The sequence below is a fragment of the Vollenhovia emeryi genome, unplaced genomic scaffold (assembly GCF_000949405.1).
Source record: "Vollenhovia emeryi isolate VEMERY1.0 unplaced genomic scaffold, V.emery_V1.0 DF939284.1, whole genome shotgun sequence".
NCBI lineage: Eukaryota > Metazoa > Arthropoda > Insecta > Hymenoptera > Formicidae > Vollenhovia > Vollenhovia emeryi.
In genome coordinates, this window is record NW_011967082.1 from 84159 (window position 1) to 107958 (window position 23800).

General features: G+C 47.5%; 1 protein-coding gene across 3 annotated transcripts in view; it reads right to left on the minus strand.

The window, feature by feature from the left end:
• The window catches only part of LOC105559224 (talin-1), a 51220-nt gene that overhangs the window by 24132 nt on the left and 3288 nt on the right, over positions 1 to 23800 (minus strand). For all 3 annotated transcript variants that reach the window (XM_012007348.1, XM_012007347.1, XM_012007349.1), the window contains exon 2: positions 13790 to 13904. The gene's annotated coding sequence lies outside the window, so the exon portion shown is untranslated. The remainder of the gene's footprint in view (positions 1 to 13789; positions 13905 to 23800) is intronic.

Below are 23800 nucleotides of genomic sequence, written 5' to 3' on the forward strand. Positions count from 1 at the left end.
TTCTCCTTCCCCCTCCTGTCTCTTTTTCAGTGTCGTTGCCACCCTTTGCGGATGTCATCACATTTTTCCGCGCGTCACTACCCCCAGTTAAACCGCGGAGGAACATATAAAACGTGCGTAACCCCTTACGGGTTGTCCGAATAATTTATTAACCCCCTCCCCGCGTCTGAAAACTTATGAGACTATCGAGATCTCGATGCTGTTAATTTCTCGCGAGGTAAACCCAGTCTTCAGCCTCATCTTCCGGCCTCGCGAGGATGTATAAAAATATTTTACGCCCGCGGGGAACTTGTAGCGAATTCGATGGCTTGCACTAGTGCCGCGCTGAGTGCACACTAAAGTCTGCTGTTTATAGCCACTTTTTATATGTAACTTTATCTTAAATACACGTTCAAAGAGCATTTGGCCAAAAAATGATCCGCTCCGGTGCTGCACAGATCATTTTACCGGCTACGAAATATTTCGAGAGATATTTCAGACGATTCTTAAATACAAGAACCGACTGCAAACAAGCCTTAGTGTGCACTCAGTGCGCACTAGTGCAAGCTGCCGAATTCGCTGTTAGTCCCTTTCGTCGCGTCTATTTTTATATTCAAAATCGATGAGGCACGGGTAGGCATTTGGATGAGAGTTTCGACTTTTTTTTGCTTCACTATAAAAAAAACTTTTCGCTACCGTAGCTAATCATGGTTTGCCAAAAATATTTTGCTGCCATAACTGTCAATTTTAAAACCACCAAACGGTTCGCTGTCGCACCTAATACAGTAGGGACAGCAGTAAAATATTTCGCTATTGCAACTAAATATCAGCTGTCGATATTTTACAACTGCATTTTTCTTTCCGTGCACGTTACGCGAACTTTAGCGTTAATTTCGTGATATTGTGAGACGCTTGTTACTCCGTAAAGTTTCTCTCGCTTTAACGCTTTTAAAGGCGATGAGAAAGAGAGCCCTTTTTACTCTGGCGTGACGCCTCGCTTTCGTTACACCGTATGCATTAGGGACACTTAGTGTGGTACAAAGCTACAAGTAGACGCAAATATAACACACTGCATTTGCGCATTGCTAACACATTACGAAATAAAGCACAAATGCAACTTACCGACACATGTGGGTCGATTGAATAAACCGCGTTTATAAATAAACTCCCGCCGGCGCGGCGCAACGAAAGTTTTGATAAATTCACTCTTGTACAAGTATGAAATAGTATATACGCCGTTAACCATTTAAATTAAATGAATATTTCATCGAGCTGAACAAATAAAGCCGTACCAGCTCCTCGCAGTAAACGTCCGCGTATCGAAACAACTTTGGTAGGACGAAAGTTTTTTAATACGCAAGAGAACTGTTCTAGATCTAAATGCTTCGAGCTAAACACTTCGTCTATGAAAACATCGCATGAACAACGCATTAGTTCGCGCGAGGGACGTTCAGAGCCTCATTTTATGGACCGCACATCGCGATCCTGGGATATCGCTGAAACGTTACATTTTTGTTGCAATTCGAAAGTTTTGCGATTATAAAACCGAATGCGTTGATTTGCCCGTCTATTATCGCGTGGAATCGCGCGTGTAGCGGTTTTAAGGCCGAATCAGACTGAAGCCCGCATCGAACTACGGATTGAGATCGAGATTAGATTGAAGTTTGACCGATCAGAGTAAAATTTACTAGTCTCAAGTTCAGTGAGTTTTGCTCTGATTTGTCAAATTTCAATCTAATCTCGATCTTAACCGGTAATCTGGCGGTCAATTCTGTATCTTACAACATAGCGAAAATGCTAAAATTGAACGGCCTTGTATCTTTCTAAGCGGACGGTTAGAAAGAGACGGAGCTATTCACTTTTAGCAATTTCACTATAGTGTAAGCCATGATACAAGAATACCAGGTGTAACACTCCCGTGGATGCGCACTCGTGACCAATCAGAAATTCGCCCCAAACCTTCACACTGCAAATCATCGCGGTTGAATGCAGCAAGGGACCAACAATTTGCCCCAAAAATTGGTTACGTGCGCAAAGTTTCACCTTGTATTTTTACATCGTGGTGTAAGCTACAGAATTGATCCTCTGATGCAGGCTTAACAATTGCCAATTCGGATTGGATCAGGATTGACGATCGACGATCACCCTTTGGCCAATGAGAGCAAGGCAGCCAGCCGATTCAATCGGCTCTCATTGGCGAGAAGACGATCGTCGATCGCCAATCCAGTCCGAATCGGCAACTGCTAGTCTGATCCGCTAGCCTTTGTGAAACGAGGCACGACGTTTCTCGCCGATCGCTGAAGGCAGGCAAGTGCCACGTGGCTGGCTAATCGAGCGATTAACGACGCAACACGCGACGGCTGACCATAGGAAGAAAAAAAAAAGATAGTGGATGATATTTACCTCCGGCGACGCATTCGTATTGGCTTGCTTTAGCGGCTTGCCTAGCAGCAACTACATCTATATATCTAATTTTGGCTATTGGCGGACTCCTATAATACCCAGGATCGTGGAATGTTGGGCGCCGGCTGACGTCGTTTCCGATGCAGGCTTCTCGTGTAGAGATAATTTACTATCCCTACGAAGCCGCAGCACGGGTTCAGCTCCATTTCTGCTGTATTTATTCGCGATCGCGACCAATTTACGACGGCGACGGCGGGCTCCGGTAACCTCGTAAATCCCGCTATTTACATCGATATTCCATTAAACGAATCAATCGGCGCGATCCTCGACAAGCGAGATTATTCATAGACGGTCGACGTTGCTCGATGAAACAAGATTAATATCGGAAATATATTAATAGCCGTGAATATTTTTCACCGAAAAGAAATTTCAATTGACTTTGAATTAAAGAAATATATGCCAAGTGTAGGGCGTACAACTTTTTTTTCGAGTTAACGCTAAAAGGAAGAATTATAAGCTACAGAGGCAAAATCAGAGAAGCTACATCCTTCTCGACAACGGAAGAATCGAGACTCATATTTCCCGAGTAAATCGCCACGAGACGCAAATCGAATTGAAATCGAAATCGAAAGGAGAACCGATTGATCACATATATATATATATATGTTGGACTGCGTTATTTTTCTGCACTTATCCCGATTGCTTTTATCGTACGACGAGCCCCACACAGGCGTCACTGAATCGCTTCGATTGCGAGGATCGATGGCTTCGAGCGGACGCGAGTCCCGCGCGACATCCCCGACCGCGTGTGTGTAGCGGCACCGCGCGCGATCTCGCAGGTCACCCTCTTCTCCTGCCCCTCGCCCTGCCCCAGCCCCCTCGTGGAACCGCGGACGCGACGTGGCTGCCGGGACACCCGGATCCGCCGCCGATCCTCCGGGACGACGGGTGGGATCCCGAGGGATCCCGAGGGTAGCGCGCGACGACGGGCTCCAGCGGGCACGACGGACGCGTCACTTCGATCGCCGGTCAGAAACTGAATGTGCCGCGGTTCGAGCTAAGGCTCGAAATGTAGCCGAGAGAGGGTCGGATCGGGGAGCCACCCCTCGCTCGCGCTCTCTTTCTCTCTCTCTCTCTCTCTCTCTCCCTCGAAGGGGATGCGGGACTCCGAGGCGGGGGATGGAGCGACGGGTCGAACGGGGGGGAAACGGGGGGACCGGAGGGGGCATCGCCTACGACGATTCTCTGGGATCTACATCGGGCATGTTCGGGGCTTCTGCGCACTAGTGCCCCAGTAACACACCCCCGTGCACCGAACGGGAAAATCTCGAGCGTCACGAGAGCGCGAACAAATCGCGCGCGTCCCCGGTCGTCTCGATTTTTCTCGATTTGCTCGTACGATTGGCCCCTCTCGTTCTCCTCGATCGATGCGATAATTGAAACTCCAATCACAATCACTCGAATATTTTTCTATTTGTTTTATATCTTTTTATCATATACTTTTCATGGATACAGCGACATGGTCTTATCAACGCTTTATCTCACTATAGATTTCTAATCTTCTCCTACCCTAATCTTAGATTACCTCTAATCTTACTTTTCCAGCGCGCGATCCTTTTTCTTTCGGTTCTGTTCCGAGTTTCTTCAGCTTCCGTTGAGGAGGGATCGCAATGTTTTCGCTCGCGTTTCCACTCGAATCGATCGCGCTCGTACTCGACGCTGGCTCGAGGGAGATCGCGCGGGACTCGGAGCCAACGCTAACAGGGAGCTAACGTTATTGTCGAGCCGCAAGGAATAGTCTGCCGGGATTTCAAATAAACGTACGCTCGTGTGCCTTGGTTGAGTCGTTAACGTCTGGACACTCGTGACCGGAGCGGTGACAGATGCGGAAATCATCGACCCCTCCGTCGCATCGGTAAAGGATTAAAACAAGTCGTGTCGCGCGCGCGCCTTAGTCGCGCCAGATGAAACAAAAGGGGATAAAGGAATCGCACGTAGGAATCCGTATCCGTACTTGCAAACAGTTTGCCCCGCAATATTGCGAAAACAGAGGCGGAACAACGATCTCCGACCATTACTTAACGCTACATTGTGCGAGGAATGTTAAGGGATCGAGTTAAAGAAATAATAGAAATGAACGAATGCGAATAGCCAGTAGTTAATTAACAGTAGAAAGAATTGTTAGACGACATTAGGTTGCCAGATGGTTTATTTGTTTGATTCCGACGTTTCGACCATACGGGTGTGACGTCCATCAACTTTCCTCCCAGTTTTTAGTTTGATACCAATGACGTAACATTTATTATCAAATTCCTTGAAAAGGACCACAAATATGGTCGAAACGTCGGAATCAAACAAATAAACCATCTACCAGCCTAATGTCGTCTAACAATTCTTTTTACTGTTAAGTAATAGAAATATCTGCACGATAAACTTGGAATACACTTAATTTTGTTACAAGCGCCGAGGGCCACGGGCGAGCGTGTTGCCACATAAAATTATATCTACCAGAAATTCGGTATACTTTTAGCGTACCGCGTCACCAATAAAGCCGGACCGGGTTACCGTGCCTCTATTGGAAACTCTCTATTGGAAAATGATTAATAATACTTGAATGTGTAAACGAGAGAGATTGTACAGCTGAAAACTGTACTGTCAATAACGTAATTCTATCGGTAAAACGTCAAACTCAGAATCTATATCGTTTGCTCGTATCGCATTATGAACCTTTTATTTTTGTTCAAATAATTATTTAGGGTGTTCCCGCGCCACCCCCCCCCCCCCGATTCACCGATCCGCGCCGCGGGACTTAACAAATCGCTTTTGATTCTTTCAACACGCACGCAGCTCGCGCGACTCGTTTGCCCCAGTTACGGCGCGACACTGCGTACCTGTTCGTGTAAGCAATTTTATTATAGAGAATAGTAAATACCCGGTTTAATGGAAACCACCCTAGACAGTGCCGATCCCCCGTCGTGAAATTTGACATCGTCGTTTGTGGGTTCCCGGAAGGGCCGGGTCCATCTCTCTCGTTTCGTCATTTAAAACAATTTCGCGGGGCGGGCGGTTTTAAAGGCGGAGGATCCGACGTGTGTGTGTGCGCGTGTGTGCGCGCGCGCGCGCCTGATTGTTATTACCGTAGCCCGCTTCCCTCGATATCGGACAATTTCGGGACCCCGGAAAGTCGACCCTCGTATTATACTATCTGATTTCGAGATCGTAGGGGGTTGTTACCGCGGACTCGCTCTTAATAATTGAGTATACTATCTCGATCGCGCGTTCTGCGGCAATCAATTTTGTATCCCCCGACCTTGTTAGCTCGTTTGTCCGTTCGAGTTTGAGCCCGGCGGACATCGGGACACGTGACTTTTAATTTCGGTACGGCGCTCAATAGTGGTTAACGAGAAGAAATTCTACGAGTAAATTGGCGCATGTTTTTTTTTCTTCCTTACATACATGCACTTATTACTCGCGTTAATGTGACACATTTAACTGTGTTATTATGAAACGATCATGCAGCAATATTACGCACGGTCTATTTACACGACAAACAATGTAGCACGTCGATCGACAAATTCTTTAGCCTGATGATTATTCGCTGTCGACTACCTTTAACCAAATTTCACGTGATTAAAGCCTCAATTTACAATGAAAAAATCGCTATTTCTTCGGAGCAAAGTTAAAGGTGACGTCTTAATTTATTTAGGGAAAGGGGGGGAGGATAAAACTTACAATCGCGTATTCGACATTTCTGCGTACGGCCGACAACCCTTATCGGCGCGCAGTTCACAAAGATCTAAAATATACGCGTAGACAACATCTTTATACTGTTATCGCGACAAATATTATCATATGCCTCGGTGGTCGAATCGGTGAGACGCCCACCTAGATTAAATATTCCCAAAATTGCTACACGGACGTACGTTTAGCGAAAATCTAGATTCCCTCTGGCGAGCCTTTCGGTAGCGCGGCACATCAAAAGCACGCGCGACGCGTGCGAGAGAGCCGCGGGCCGACGTTTTATTCTACTTTCGCTACAACAAAATCGCTAAAGCCACGGCCAGTAAAAGGTGGCCGAAACTGTTGCGTCACACAGGCCGAATGGTGTCGTACTCACCGCGCCGGTGTCATCGTGGTGTCACTCGATCGCGCTCGGGGGATTTCTTCTCGAACGGATTCGTCGCGCCCGTGATCGTTGAGCGCGCGTGGTACAAGCGGGACGGCACAGAAGGGGACCTCTGTACGTCTACGAGGAGATTCTACGTGGTCGGGGGGAGAGATGGTCCTCGTCGACTGCACGCTGGCTCCGTGTCTTCGGGATCACGCTCGTTCGCCCCGGTCACAAACGGGAGCGGGACCGGCGTAGCAAGGCACAGGAAAGGGACGGAGTTGAGTCTCGTTCAACCTCGATCGAGGGAAATTGAGGAAAAAGAGGAGAGGGAAAGAGAGAATTCTCGGGAGGAGATCCGGACGGGCTTGGATCTCGGTAAGGCAATCTCGTGGTTGGATCGATAATCGACTCGGAGGGAAAATAAGCTCGTAGGGGTGGGATTCTATCGTCGAATGTGCCGACGAAGTTGGCTCGGTTTAGAGGGAAAAAGAAACGGGCACGACAGACGGGAAAGTGTCGAGCAGTTCCGCTAAAGGAAAAAAGAAAGGGGGAGGATCTCAAAGGGAGAGAATTTATTGTCACGATCTGGACGGCGATTTTAAGGCACGAGGAAGCTCCGGAGCGCGACAGCCGTGCGCTACATCGCGACGATGCTTTCCGGCGACGATCGCGAGGCCAGCGGAAGCGGGAGCGGCCGTGAAATTCGATCTGCTCCTGGACCGTTTCTACACGGTTCTTTCGTACGACCGCGGACGGCGGAGAAGACAATCGGCCGAACAACGATGAACATAGGGAAATGGATAACCGCGAACGGAACCGCGAAGGTATTTTCGGAAAATTGCGAGCGAAACCGCACGTGTGTTTTCGGAAAGGGACTCGACGGTTTTGCGCGGTCGGAATATACGGCGGAGGCAACGGCAGAAATTTATTTTCGTGAAAACATCGCGACGGCACGAGGGGAAACCAAGGAGTCGAACACAGGAAGCGGAAGCGTGTTTTACCTGAGATGAGACACCGGCGAGAAACGTTAGACCGATTAATACTGCCTGCACGTCCGGAGGCCGGAACAATCGCGAGACGACGTCTTTCACTGCGACGCGAGGTGGAAATGGTCAAGCCCGGATCAGACTCTATCCTCGCGAAACCGGACAAACAGGAACGAGGAACTAGTAAAATAAAGCTGGCGCGATCGATTGTCAAAATGAAACGTTCGAAGGAAAGGCGGATTGAAGAGGAAGTTTCTGGGAAGAGCCTGGGGAAGCGGGTTCGAGTGGAAGTTCGGAATCGTCGATTTCTGGCGGCGATGCGAAGGGTCGAAGGGATGGGAGAAGAGAGAGCGAGGGTAGAGAGCAAGGGCGAGGATGTTACCCCGACGGCTGTCGCCAAAGAAGTGATAGGTCTGCGGCCTTGCGCGCGGTACCCGAACCGAGGGCGACGTAGGGAACCGACGGGACACCCGGCCGAGGGGCGCAGACGCGAGGGTTTATCGGTGGACGAGGGCGGCGACGATTGGCGGCGACCGTCCGTCGCTGCCCCGCTTCCTCGCGCTCCGCCAATTCGCGAGGGGGTGAGTCGTCCGCTCGCCGAGGCGCCCCTCTACCGTCCGTCGCGCCGCGGGAAGATCTCGCGCGCGCGGGGTGCAGCAGCGCGACGCCGACCCCTTCGAAATTCGAGTGTCGTATCGCGCTATAGGACATCGCTGGCCCTTTTTCGCCCTGCCACCCCCCTCGGCGAACGAGCGAAAGGGCGAGCGTGTTTGCGCCGAGACCTTGCGCGCCGCCGCGCCAAGATCCAGCCACGATCCGAATTTGGCAGTAAATTGCAGTAATCGAGATGACACCGGTCGAATTTATAGGACGATTACGAGGGGGAGGGAGGGGCAGATGCAGTTGCAATTAAACTAATGATGTCGCTGCGAAGACTCCGACTTGGTACCACGGTCAATCTTTCGGTACCGTCGAATCGAAACGTGAACGTTCCAATTCACACGTGGCGTCGCTCGCTGCAGACGCAGACGCCAAGTAATTATTCGAGCAGTTCACCAGGCGATCGTTACTATAAATAATTATACTTTTCACATCTCCGCGAATTGGACTTTTCGCACTGGATCCGTGAGTTCATAGAACTGTAGAAATTTAATTCCGCGGGGGAAGAGCTTAAGAGCCTCCTTACGATAGTTATCTTTCTCGAGAATGAAAGCGGAGGTTCTATTATCATTTTTTCATAAATAGATGTATTATGCATGCTGCAGCATTTTCCTTGCTCTCGAATTTCCTTTCCCTCGCGCTCATCTCTCGGTGTAAGAAAGTTCGACTTCGAAAACCTTCGCTGAAAAATGGATAAAGTAAAAAATGGTACGCCGCGCGCGAATTATAGCGCGCTGCCCACCGAGCATCTCTCCGCGTTCGACGTTTCTCTGATACGACGACCAGTGAGAGAATTAAATACATACGCGCGCAAATCAAATTTATTTACGTCACTGCGGCCCCGCGGCAGGCACCTCATCGTTCAAATTAAACGAAAATGAATTACGCGCTAAAAAGCGCTACGAGGGCTACGGACGCCCAGCGTAAACAGCAATCTCAGGTGGCGTGCACGGTGAATGGCAAAAAATGATAATGCGAATCTAGGAAGAAAATTACCACGTCAACCTACAGCTTTTTCAAAGCGTGGCACTTGAGCGTCCGCCGCGTTCGGGGCGTCGCAAAAAGATCACCGGCGAACACGGTGTAGGCACTTTTACACCCGGCGATCAATTCGCGTAATCATTAAATTTCATCAGTCAGCTCGGGCTTGTATTTTAATCGTGCCGCGCGCAATTTAACACGAATCTCGCGTATCCCCAGCCAGCAGGTTCATTTAAATACATTTGACGCGGCCGTCCAATGAAGAAGGAGGGAGCCTTCGATCGCACGTGGAGAAGATCGGAGCCGATAATTTTCTTAGATGTGGGCTCACGTCGCCGGCCGTGCAAGGATTCGAAACAGGCCCGCCCTTATCGGCCGTGGGACCGAGGGAGGGTGGAAACGAGGGGAAGCGAAGGGATGATAATGCGAGTCCGCAGGCGGGAGGTCTTCTGGCGAGAGAGGATGGGGAGTGTCACTCAGGAGCACGACGTGTAAGGGAATGGTCACCGTCCCGGGGGGTGAATTGAGATGTACAGGCAATTTATGCAGCGCGCGAGCGGCACTCCCGCCCGGAAGTCGGCGAGCGGCCGCTTGACCATAAACCGCTTGCAAAACATCGCCGAGCTTTCTTCTCGGGGAGGAAGAAAAAAAAGGGACAAAATGAGAAGTCGAATGCGGTCAGCCGAATTTTTCCAGCCGGACCGCCAGCAGCTCGCCATTGTCAGTTTTGCGACTTGATCGAGACTTTCGTAACGTCGCCCCCCCCCCCCCGAATTGCAGCTCATATACGCGACAACGCGAGTAATGCGATTGCGTTAAACGATATGGAAGTAGACATTGTTTGACGAGGTGAGCTCGATAAACTTTTATAACGCAGTCCCACGGTGGTTCGTAGACAGCTTTAAATCATTTCAAGCAAGAGCAAACGTGTTATACATAGAGGAAAGTCCTCTATTGTGAGATAGGCTTCTAATATGAGATAGCGGGGGTTTCTGTTAAATTAACAGGCATCGTCTGTTGATTCCAACATGAATTCATTGCCCTTGGAGCGAAATCTGTCTAGTGAAAAATTAATTCTTAAATTGTGTAATCGTTGCAAAAGAAGATCTGCGATTGAATTTGGGTATTGAAAACCTGCTATCTCATATTAGAAACCTATCGCATACACGGAGAGAATTTTCTCTTAAAATTTATCCTGAAAATCACAGTATTCGCGGGACGATCTGGCACTTTGGAGAACTTTGATTTTCGCGAATTTCGGGACACCCGGTACAAACGTGTTTTCGCGTTGTTTAGACGCGTTGTCAGGTAATCAAATAGTTATCGTAATAGTCAAGTAATTCAATACGAAAAAAGAAAAAACAGGCAAACGTGAACGGCTTGTAACGTAAAACGGGGGGGAAAAAAAACAATTCATATCGCAGTGGATATGGAAAAATATGAAACGCGGCTTATCTCGATACGGAAATACTGATACGCCCGCATTAGGGCGGGGTATCAATGAAAATTTATTTACCCTGAAAGCGACATTACCGCGGCAGGATGTCCACGTGTATCACGTGTCTTCTTGCCTCGCAATTGCGAGCGGCGGAAATGACGGAAAGCAAGCTTCTACGGCCGGGGACAGGACAAAAAGCAGGACGGGACGAATTCGTCCGGGGATGAATTAAGGATCCTACCCCTAAGTATGCCTCTGCTTTTCTTTTCGTTCGCCATCTCGCCCTCCGTCCCCACCTCCCTCTCTCGCCCTCTCTTTCTACGGCCATCAACCCTTATCGTGGTAGCGTCAATCACTCTCTCCATACACGGTGAAACTTATCGTTCGATTAATCGGCCTGACAATGCGCCTGTCGATTCGAGTTACCCCCGGATTCGCGCGCGTGCGGTCAGTCCCCGAAAATGCAGCGCTCGTCCGACAACGATTTACGGCCGGAAAAGTTCTATGGTTCCCAATTATACGGAGGATCCTCTCACGTGAAATTGTTAGCGAGCGAGTGCGTAAACTATTGGAGCTACGCATTGTTTAAAACACGGAGCGTTGAAAGAAACCTTCGCCGCCGAATTGATTCCCGACTGAGGGAAGAATTGTAAAATCTAAATGAACGCGTGATACCACTGGATACCCCCACACGTTGTTTCACTCGCTCGCATTATCGTGCGTACGTCGCGCCGTTTATAAAATTCCCCGACGAATCTCTCGCCGAGCGTTCACGATTTATCCGCGTACTTTTTTCCGTATAATAAAATGGGGAACGAAGCGCTATCTGAAAATGTATATCTACGAAAATGGTTACACTCCATTCTCCATACACGCGTGTGGAGAAAAGTATAAAATGGCTGCAATAGTAAAAGTTACGATCGAACGTGGCAACGAATGTCATATGTTCAACTTGTCATATAAATCTACGCGCAAGTAGAACAAGTGTTGTCGGACTCGGTGTTTGTTTGCAGTTTCGATGTGTAGGCAGCCTGTAAGTTCGGCGCCAAAATGTCTGGACCATAACGTTTCCATTGTACGGGCCATCGATGCTCGTGCTACTCCGAATGCACGTATCGCGCATGAAATTTCGAATATTCCGAATCTCGCGGACGAAGAATCCCCTCCGCCCCGCGTCGCCTCTGGCCGCTTAATCGCGTAATGAAATTTTCAGCTGTCATCCAGATGGATCGTCACGCGTTACTTCGAAGCTCAACAAAAACGGGGGTTCTTTTCCGAGTTTCGAGCTTGATGTACTCGGGTAAGAATCGCGCGAGCGGATCCGCAGGAGAAAATCCCAGGAGGGGAAGCAGCTTCGTCGCGGGCTGGAGTGGATTTTAATTTCGGACGTGGCGCGGTAAGACGAGGTAGAGACGTGGCACGCTTTAAACCTCCCGTCGTGCTCGGGGCATTATGTTGCGGAATTATCGAAGACGTACCGAACGAGAGACGGGCTCAGCAATAAACGAGGCCTGATCCCCCCGGTCCGTGGCTACAAACACGACAACTGCGACCGTCGAGTTTGGACCGGTGGACAGATGCGCAGATTGCATGAACCGCAGAATGGAGATTAAAGATAATGCGGGGAGATACGAGCGAATTGGTCAACGGAGACCATCGACCTTTTAACGCCATTTGCAACGGGCCATTTGCCCATATTCTTATTAGCAACCGGAGCGGCGCTCTCGGTGACGTTATGAAAAGACATCTCCTCGTGCAGTCCTAAGCCAACGGCACACGATACTATTTTTTCTACTGAATTGCTTACGAGAACCCATAGGGATGCAGAGTTTTAGATCAGGTGACCTAAGGCTAAATCCTGATTGGCTCTCGTAAGCAATCCAGTAGGAAAACTGGTGTCGTGTGCCGTTGGCTTTATTCATTAATGCCTGAGAACCTGCATTTTTATCCTCATTTTTTTAATCTATACAAATCACTGAGTTTCAGGCTGTATGTGTGTAGAGGAAAGTCCTTTATTATGAGATGGGTTTTTAATATGAGACAGCAGGTTTTCAGCGCCCAAATTCAATCACTAGTCTTTTTTTCGCAACGATTACACAATTGAACAATGAATTTTCCACTAAGCGGATTTCGCTCCGAGGACAATAAATTCATGATGGAATCAACTGGCGATGCCTATTAATTTAACAGAAACCCCCGCTATCCCATATTAAGATCCTATCTCATAATAAGGGACTTTACTACTACACGGAAAAGAGAATGATGTTGTATCAACAAGATCAGTGTAGCTGAAATAAAATTGTTGAAACAACATCAGTATTAATAAATGAAAAAACATCAGATTGTTATCTTAATAATCTGGATATTTAGTTCAGTGCATAAAAATTGAGTGAATTATTTATGTTTGTGGCAGCTCGTGACGTTAACGTTTAATTCAAGCAACTTCATTTCGTTCAACTCAATAGCATTTTTTTCCCGTGCACGGACTTCTACACGGAGAGGATTTTCCTTTAAAATTTGTCCTGAAAATCGCGCGATTGTGGGACAACGTGACATTTTTGAAGAATTTTATGTGAGTTTTTTGAAATTCTACCATTTTACTTTATTTTTATTCAACGTTTCCAGCGTGACCGTCATGCCTTTTCTGTTACGTGATTTAAAATATCGACGGTCGAATTCACGTACTATTATTACATATCGAATCTCTTACGCGTAAAATATTACGTGACTGACTTGGATGGAATCGTTCGCATTCGCACGTATTCGCGCGTGTCCGCAAATTGCTGCTCACGGAGAGAAACGCATCCTCGTCCTCTCCCCCGCTTTCCCCCCCCCCCCCTCGCCGATCCCGAAATACCTATTCAAATTTTACGGGTCATATTTGTCGCAATTAAGTGTTATGTTTTCGGGCTTATGGCCCAGAAATATTCCATATTGAGCGCGGGGACGAGCCCGTCCTGGTATAAAGATAAATTCGGGGGCCTGCGAGGGAGGGAGGGAGGGGGGGAGGGACGAGGGTTACACGAATGAGACGAACGGCGAAGAAGAAGAGTGGAGTTTATGGCAGTTGCGCGGAGGGGGTGCAGCCGGGCACTTTCGTCTGACTCACGCCGAAGATGCGAGAAGAAGAGGGATGTCGCGGGACGGGGCTCACTTTTACGAGCTTCTCCGGACGAGAATGCGAGCCGTGAACGCGATTTGCGCACCGGAAGCAACCACTTCGTCACTTACCGCTGCCTCGTCGTGGTTCCTTATACCGTTGCCGCTCTTCCTCTCCCCCAGGCCGTGCGCGCGCGATCCGAAAATCCACGTTCGTTCGTTCTCGTTTCTCGTCAATCACGCGTATCTGGAAATTGTCAAAGGTAACGAGATTAAGTTTCTGTACAGTCTCTCGAGACGCTGCCTCGAGTCCAGGGCGATACGATGAAATAGGCTAAGTCTGATCTCTCTTATTTATAAAAAAATAACAAATAGTTTATAAAAATACATCAATTAAAGCGTTCCATGTTCATTTAACATAATATAAGAAACCGAGGGGGGAAACCGCTGACCAAAATCTTGTACACCAATTCCCACTAATGCCCAGTGGGCATTACTTTATCTCATTATCTTATTTTATCTTATTTACCTTGTTTTACCTTATTTGATCTTATTTTATCATAATATATCTTTATAATGCCCCAGCAAGGCCTAATGCCCAAACTAATGCCCAAAAAATGCCTAGTAATGCCCAGTAACGCCGCAAATCTGTACACCACAATGCCCTCAGCGGTTTCCCCCACGTAAGAAACTTAATTATGTAAGACTGGAAAGTAATGTACGTTAGTGTATATACTTTTCGAAATTGTGGTTCGAATTTTCTTTGCTTAAAAAAGAATTAACATGCATGCAACGCACGATAAAAGTCCCGTCAGATATAAAAGATTCGCAATGCAGTTCTCCCATCAATCGATTGCCTACATCCTGCTCTTTCGCCTTCGAGTCTTCATTAAAAAAAAAAAACCCTAGCTCGCAAAACGAAGCCTCGGTAACCCTATCCACGCGACACGAGCAATATGGAACGTGTTCGGCACGTGTCATCGCGAAGCCGAGAGAGGAAAAGAAGTAAAAGTTCCGGGAACGGTTGCCGCGGTGTGGCGGAAGAATTCTCGACGATTCTTTTTCTTCGAAAGACCGCGGGAGGAGGGAGGGGCGACGGTGAGGAAGGAGGCTGGCGCCTCGAAGATTTTCGCAAATTTTGGGCGCGTCGCGGGCGAAAAGATGAAGAAAGAGGGCTCGCCGTTGGGCGAAGACACGAGGACGCGAGATGCCGATAGAGAGACGAATAGGAAACGCAGAGAGATGGAGCGACACGGGGTTAAGAGAGAGATAGATGGAGAGAAAGGAGAGGGAGAGAGAGAGAGAGAAAGTCAGAAAGGGGGTGAGTGCTGGCGGCGTTATGGCGGGCGCCGAGGGTGGCGCCGCGACGCTTTGGCGCCTTCAGCGCCGAGACGCTCCACTGATGCTGGGCTGCATGTACCCACTCACACATCCACGTGCACCCTCTCGTTCCGACTTACCCTCCCCCTCCCGCGTCTCCTACCCTTCCTACAGCGTTATCCTCCCCCTCCCCCCGGCCTGCACACGTAATACACGTACGCGCGCAATGAGAGTTCGAGATTCTATTTCACACACGCGTACACACAGGCCACCCCTGTCTCTCTCTCTCTCGCTCTCTCTCTCGTTACCGACGCTACCCCTAACCGCCGTGCGTATACGGACATTCTACGCGGAAGGGGGTGAATAGGTAGACGGCGTAGCTAGAGCGCGGAGAGGGATGATGTTTAGGTGCGCATCAGAAGCGGAACTGGAATCCGTGCTCGAGGGGATTGCGGGGAGGGCTGCGAGGTCACTCGTCTCCGGCGACTCCGATTCGAGGGTGTGGCACGCCGTCAAGTGGGCCCCGAATCCGTCTATGTGGGCCGTATTTGCCCGATGGAATTTATCACGTCCCCGCAGAGGCGGGCAAGATGGATCGTTGTTGACATTTTAAGCGCCTTGAACAGCGCTTTCAGTCGCTCTGCGTCTTTAATTAAAAGGTCCCGTATGAAGATAAATCGGCGCGCGATCTTTTACACTTGTTTAGAGATCCTCCGGTGACATCGATTTAAAAAATAATACAGTCGCGTCCCCTTAAAGAGAGATGGCGCGTTAAGAGGAGTCTCCGAGAGCGAAGCGTATATGAAATATCTGTACGCTGATTCACTGATTGATTAACGATAAGTCCTCCCGATGAATAAATTGCCTCGATGCTCATTCCGCTAAATTTGCTCCGCGCCTCGCAACACGCCGCCGTTTAATTTTTCGATAACGCGCTTGACCTTCGTCGGAATAAATCGTTTTTCCAAGTTGAAGCGCAAATTCCGCCGAGCGTAATCCTCTTACGGGTCGCCAGTGATAACTAGCCGAATATTAATTTCGATCGGTTCAACTTGGCCAAATAATTAGTTGGGTTGAATAAAATTAACATTCGCAACGTCCAATTCCAATGTAAACGATCTTAAGCCCAGGGTCGAATAACTCGTTTCGCGCGACGGACAAAACTGCGAAACAGCCAACGACCTGTCGATAACCGGCGACGCAGCGTCCCGCGACCGACGCCCCGCGCGCGGTAGGCAGTGCGCCCTGTAATTTCGCAGCGGCGGAATCGCCGCGGCGATAATGCCGCTCGATTGCGGCCGCATGCCGGGATTGAAGCCCGATCTACAATGTGTCTCTATGCGTCTAGAACCGTTCTACTTCGTAGCCAATAAATACAAAATTTGTGCAAGTTGGTCAATTGCAGATTATATGTGCACCGCACAATCGTGCTCTATGCGTCTAGAACCGTTCAATTTCGTAGCTAATAAATAAAAATTTTACGCAAGTTGGTAAATGGCACATTATATGTGCATTGCACAATCGTGCTCTAGTCTAGAACCGTTCCGTTTCGTAGCCAATAAATTGCACATTATACATCGCATTCGACAAACTTTTTTTCAAGCGTTTCGATTTGCCCGCACAAAGTTATAGAATGTTTCTAGACGCAAAGGGCACGTTGCAGGTCAGGCTTTAGGCGACGTCGATCTGCACGGACGTCGAGCTAGATCGACGGGCAATTAATCGAGCCGAATCGACCAAATTTCTTCGTTGCAGATTATTAAATTCGAGACGCGCGGACATGCGGTCCCTCCGACTGCCACATCGATGCAATTCGCGCAGCGTTCGGAATTCTCGCAGCGGCATCCGCGTAGAACAGAGAAGGAGAGAGAGGGGAAGGCAGAGAGAGAGATCGGTTGTTTGAAATTAACCATTGCGTCAATTACTGTTACGCGCGGGGAGAACGATATGCAAACAAGTGGGCGCTTGTTATGCAGTCGTCGTCTTAAATTATGACGCGTGTTACGAACACACGATTACGGCGACGACGACGGTGACGGTGGCGGCGGCGGCGGCGGCGACGACGGAATGGGTATCGCATTACGAGAACGAGATATAACAAGGACGGCAAGCAGAAATTGAGTTGCGGCTTGTTACGAATTTATTGTATCGCTCCTAATCTCGTCCGCCGGCAACTTCTTGCCTGAAATGTACTTTCTTAGTTACGCGGCTGTCTCGCTGCTAATTCATTAACCCCACCACCCCCCCACCCCCGGGTCGCGGCGTAACGCGAGCTACGGTGACTGCGGTCAAAATTCAATGACGTATTTTCGAAGGCGAAACTCGCGGAGCGGCAAAACGTTACGGGGGCTGCACGTCGCGAGAGTCGGCGCAGCGACATTTTTCATCCCGTAACGCGGACCGGAGCGCGGCTGTTTCAGCCAAAATAAATGTTCATTTAAGTAATTGAATGACGCTACATATTTCTCGCGCTCTCGCTACGCGGGATGAGATGTCATTTCGTCGATGCGTAAACTCCGTATATCGCGTGGATTCGAAATGGCGAAGGTGATACGCGTCCGCGCAGACGTTCAGCTCCCCGAGCAAACTGCGAAGAGTCCGCGTCTAATAAAGGGCACGTTAAATTTCCTTCTTAAATATAAGAGGGAGGGGGTTGTCCTTCAGCTGGCGGTCGTTACCTAACGCGATTTGGCGCGCGATATATACGCGAATATAACGCGCAATAAGATATCTCGATCGTCGTAAAAATGGCACGAGAGACAACTAATAAAGTGCGCATTGTGCCAGTCATAACGTATAATCCTGTAATGGGGTTGTTGCACACGTAGGTTATGCGAGGATCATAACGCTCGTAAATCCAATGAGTCGCCCTGTCCCGCCTCGCGCTCATCGATTCGCGGAAGATCCTCGTTTCGCTCTAATGACCTGGCATGCTCGCGCGACGAGAGGTTTGTCGCGCGAGGGGTGACGCGGCCTGAATTACAATGCGACAAAAAGCCCCGTAAAAGAATCTATCAGACGCGGCACTCGCGCGATTTTAATCCACGGAACTATAAACGGCGGCCTCACGCTTAGTGGCGAAATTAATTTGACCCGCGCTCTTAACTTTATTAAAAATGCGTCGGCAAACGCATCACTGCTCCACGACTCGATTACCGGCGCCAAGTCAAGGCAATCAGATGTAATGCGTTTTATTATAATTGATCTTACGTTACGCTGTCCACACGTTACATTACTTGTAATAAATAACAATGACTCGTATGATAAAATCAATGAACAATAGAAGGGACTCAGTGCCCGAACAAGGTTGTAATGTCCGGTAAAATTAAAAACATTAAGGTTTAAAGTCTAATTCGTATCGCGTTATGCATTTGAAAATTTGAAATACATAAATTATTTTGTACATAAAAACCAAATAATTATTTTGGTTTGTATCTGAAACATGTCTATATCGGCATGATTCGAGAAATTAATAAATCTAGTTCACCAGAATTGCAGTGGGCAGTGCTGCAATTCTTAGATAAAGAACGAAAATCGCGAATCAGAGAGAGAGAGAGAGAGAGAGAGAGAGAGAATTCTCAATGTGTAATCTTATTGTTAGCCTGAATATGTAATGGTATGACATATTGAGGTAACGTTCGTCGAGGTAAGATTTACAAACCCAAAAACTGTATGCGCCTCTGTCAGTAAATCAAACTACTCTAGCATCCCCTTAGGAAGCATTCAATTCTCTCAGTATATGCACTGTGCAAACAAAGTAAAATAAAAACCGCTTATTACATTTACGCAAGTAGATCGCGATCACATTTTATTCTGCCGCAAGTTTGACACCGCTCGATCAACGTCCGCAGTGAAACGTTTAATTAACACATCGCGATTTTGAAAAAAAAGTCCGCTGCGTTTCCAACGAGGCGAATTCTGTCAAAATCGCGCGACAACTAACTAGAATTTCGAGATCCAGTTATAAATCTGCACTTTCGCGCAAATTCACGGACACCGCGCTAGAGTGTCTCGAGGTATCGGATTATTCTCGAGAGTCTCCGTCTCATCCGGGGATATCATCTGGAAACACGTTGACACGCGTAAAAGGGCAGAATGGCGTCGGCCGCTACAATATCCCCTTCCCCTCCGACGATCTTCGACCGGCCGCGGTAAAATCTCCTAATAAGTTCGGTAAATATCGGAATCGGTTGTTATTTTTATGCCCCGCGCGTGCGCGTCCATTCGAGCCGACGACACGAGATGGAAGGTGTCTTAGGGCGGAATGTAAGGATAATCCATTAGACGCGCGTTGTAACCGAAAACCGCGCAAACAAGGGTGGTCTCGGATTAAATGTGACGGATGGACGGAACGGGGGATGGGGCGGCTTCGGCTCTCTCGGCTCGATGAACGCGATCCGTCGAGGAAAAACGGGACCAAGATGTATCGAAGGACAGGTGGTAATAGCGATACTAAGCGCGCGCGTAACATCAGCGGATCGGAGACACGGCCGAGAGATTCGGCCGTTCGTTCGTTCGTCCACGTGGAGGCTGAATTCGCCAACACGCGCTGATAACCGAGCCAAGGCCCCGATCCAACTTGTAACTGTATCCTGCGTGCAAAAGTTCGTATCGCGCTATCGATAAAATATTTCCGATCGATCGCCGATTAATAACTTCGACCACGTTGTCTTCCATATCCGGAAAACCGGAACGAGTAACGCGTCTGGCGTTGTGTACCAGCCCAGAAATTCAATAACATCGTCGAGTGGCTGCCAGCGGTGTACGTGCTGAAGGAGTGCAACCCTAACGCGGGACAAATAGCAGATACTCTTTCCTATGGAGAATCCACTCGGAGGCAGTCGATGCCCCGCGCCGCAGCTTTGTCTCCCGTCAATCCGTGCTACATCTGGATTCGAAGGAGAAAAGGCAGATCGGCGAGCATCGATCGGCGAACAATTGCGAAACAATATGCGGAGTTCGCAGCGATAGTTGCGAAAACTCCATATACATATGTGGATTTCAATTGTAGGAGAAAGAAGTCTTAAAAAGAATGATGCTGCGTCAACAAGACCAGTGTAGTTGAGATATAATCGTTGAAACAACATCAGTATTAATAAATACAAAGCATCAGATTGTTGTCTTAATAATCTGGATGTTTAGTTCAATGCCTAAAATTGAAATCCATAGCAAATACAATTGAGTGAATTATTTATATTTGTGGCAGCCCGTGACATTAACGTTTAATTCAAGTAACTTCATTTTGTTTAATTCAATAGCATTTTTTTTCCGTGTATATGGTCAGTTTAATATGTAACGTAAGGATGTGTGGATGAACGAGTGAGAGGCAATGCTTGTAAACCAAGTCGTTTCTTGGCCGACATAAGCTGAAATAAACGATTCATACTACACATGGATTTCAATTTATTCGCGATTTCTATTTTACTTCTTGAACGAACGATTTCGTACAAAAAAGATCCCGCGTCCTCTCCTCTTCCGCCGTGCGTAAGCAAAAATTTCACGTCGCCGTTAATTGCGGGGCGGGGGGGGGGGGGGGAGGAGGAGGAGGAGAATTTGCAATTTCGCGAGGTTCTCTTATGCGCACCGCGCATCCGCCGTTTTCTCGCCCCTCCCTCGTTTTTCTAACAAGGAGTGACTTGAGCCGTGCTTTTAAATCAATGACACAATTGTGATCTAACGCCATCCATTCAGGATCTGCGTACGCGCTTCGCGCACATGTGCGGCCTTCAGGCTGGCTATTATCAACGTGCGCGCTCCAGAGCGCAGCATCCGCGGGGTGCACATGCACAATCCTTCCCCCCTCCTCTCTCACTCTTTCTCTCTCTCTCTCTCTCGCGGCGATGACGCCACGAGTTTCGCCGCGACTATGCGTCACCGTCGCGAGCACGCATAAGTCGGTCGTCTTCTTCGCGCTCCATTACGATCTTCGGGGAAAAGGCCGCGCGTTCGGAGGCCGCTGCTACTAATTTTGAGCCGCCCAGCGCCCAACGTACACACGCACCGGACGTACGTCTCGCCGCGCTCTTCGGCTATTAATACACCGGGGCTCGTATACCGGAACTATACCTTCCGTTTTTACCGGGCTTTGTCGTAAATGGCAACACGTAATCCGAGGCGTCGCCGTCGTCGCCGTGAATTCACGGGCGACGGACACGCTTTATCTCGCCCCGGCTCTCACCGCCCGGCGCTTCTCGGTAAACCCATGGAAATTTGCCATCACTATTTTAATGAAATAAAGGACGACGGTTTGCGCGGACGATTGTTTGGCACCGAGCATTCGGTACAAGATACAAGATCCGAAATTCGCAGACCCCCCCGGATCTCCGAACTCTCGGAGTGCGACGCGGAATCGAATTTTCCTGAATTAAAACGTCGAGAAATTAACAGCTTCCGAGTCTGCGATTAATTGGAGAGGAAAGTTTCGCCGAACCAAGTTCTCGGAATGTAATTAAAATATAATAAAGAGATTTTTCCCCCGCTCGTATATACGCAAAAACGACTCAGGCGAGATAATTCCTCGACCACTATCTTAGTAATTATTAGTAAACGATCAGTCGCGTATTAAAAAGTCAATTTCGATCTCCGTGTATATCCGCCGATGTAACTTCGGCTTTATGCGTAAAAAAAAAACAGGCGAGAAGAGTTTATAAGGGATAATACTTCGCTCTCTACTTATGTAACGCAAAGTTTCGCGCAATTTTGCATGAGCTGATGAGAAAACTTGCCGTTCGCGCAGCATTAGCATATTTCGATGGATCATATGCAGTTTCGTATGTCTACTATTTCTAGGCGAACGACACGCGCGTACTCGCACGTTAATTATGCGCGCCGTGTGTTACATTATTACGCAATCGGCAAAATATATAGTCTCTTGCAGTATCCGTGTCTTTCGATGACACTGCACGGAGAAAATATTCTCTTAAAATTTATCCTGAAAATTATATGATCGCGGGGCAACGTGGCGTTTCGAAGAATGTTCTGAGTTTTTTTTTAAATTTTACCATACATTTTACTAGTAATTACACTTAGTATACATTTTACTAATTGAATGTATGGTAAAATTTCAAAAAACTCTCATACAGTTCTTCAAAATGCCATGTTGTGGCATTTTGATTTTCAGGGTGAAGTGAAAATTCTCTCCGTGTGATTCAAAGCGAGAACAATTTATTTCTAGAAAAACGTTCTGCAATGGAGACGCTGCGGCGTCTGGCTTGTAAAAACAAAAGTATTTTACAATAAATATACTGGCGCGAGACGCTGCCGCGTCTTGATAGGCGCCATTGATAGCGAAATTTATTCGTTCAATAAACGCACGTACCGATAGATAGATCGTTTATAGAAACTTCGGACATGTATTTGCACGGAAACATATTTGTGCCAAGTGAAAGTCTCGCGAGATATGTATCGATTGTCAAGCCTTTTAAAATTTAATTCAAATTTAATTCTCTCTTTTGACGCACGGAAAAAAATAATTTTGCTGTGATAGCAAAATCGCCGTTGCTACTGCATATTCGTAGTAATAGCAATAAAATTTAGTTGATAGAACTAATTTTACGAATTATTCGTCATTATAGCAAAATCTATTTTGTTGCGAGAATAGAACAAAATTTGCTGAGTGTATTTGTAATTACAATCACATGAAGCTACTGAAGCAAAATAATATATTCTTAGCAAATACATTTGCTGTCACAACGAAATCTCGATACGCCTGATTCCCTCCTGAATAGATAGCACTAGTGCACATACTGCCGAGACGTGGCGACCGCGCGTCTTTCTCGTAAATAAAGATCGTCCCGTATTAGTATAAAAGGCGAGCCGATATGATGCGAGAGCGAGTTGTCTGGATCATGGATAGACCTCAATAACCTGAATATACTTTTGATGACTATGTGATTTAACACAATTTAACACAATTTAACAATTAGTTACAAAGTGAATTTTTTAATAGGAAGCCTATTGATACCCCACCCCATATTAAAAACTGTAAGGAGCAACAAAGGGCCCTGTCAGGGCTGCATGAACCCTACTAAAATTTCTGCTCGGGATAATTTGTTAATCCAGCAAATTGCGATTAGTATTCGTAACAAATCTTCTTGCTGTCCATATAATAACGAACAGATTTTGCTACAACAGCAAAAAATCTGCTGTGTCAGCAAATATTTTTCTCCGTGCGTGTGCATATTTGCACCTTCTCCACTCTCTCAAAGTCAATCAGTGCATTATCACGCTGAAAAAGAAATTTTCGCTACCGCAGCTACTCATGGTTTGCTAAAAACATTTTGCTACCACAATTGTATTCTCTAAAAATCAATCAGTGAGTTATCACTGATTTACAGTTTTAAGTGTACCACTGCAATTTTCAGTAGTTTACTCACATCTGCAAATCGGTGACTGTTCACTGTTTTCAGTGATAATTCACTGATTGACTTTTAGAGAGCAACTATAAATTTCTGAATCACAGCTAACGGTTTGCCGTCGCACCTAATAGGTACAATAGGCGCAGTAGCAAAATATTTAGCTCTCACAACTAAATATTATCGGCGCGCAGTTCTCGTTTCGAACACTGTCACGATAGGTGGCATTCGGGAATCAACATTAGACTGTTTACTGCGATGAATAATTTTCACATGCCTCGCTGGTCGAATTGGTTGAGACGCCGGCCTAGTGAGAGGGAGGTCCAGGTTCAAGCTGGCCGAGGTAATATTTTTCGCAATAAATTTAAAATATGAACTATTTAGACACTAACACTCTGTCACGGCTCTTAGTCCTTTATTCCTTCAAATTTGCGCTTATCACATTTGAGCATTGCGAATTTTATTAAAC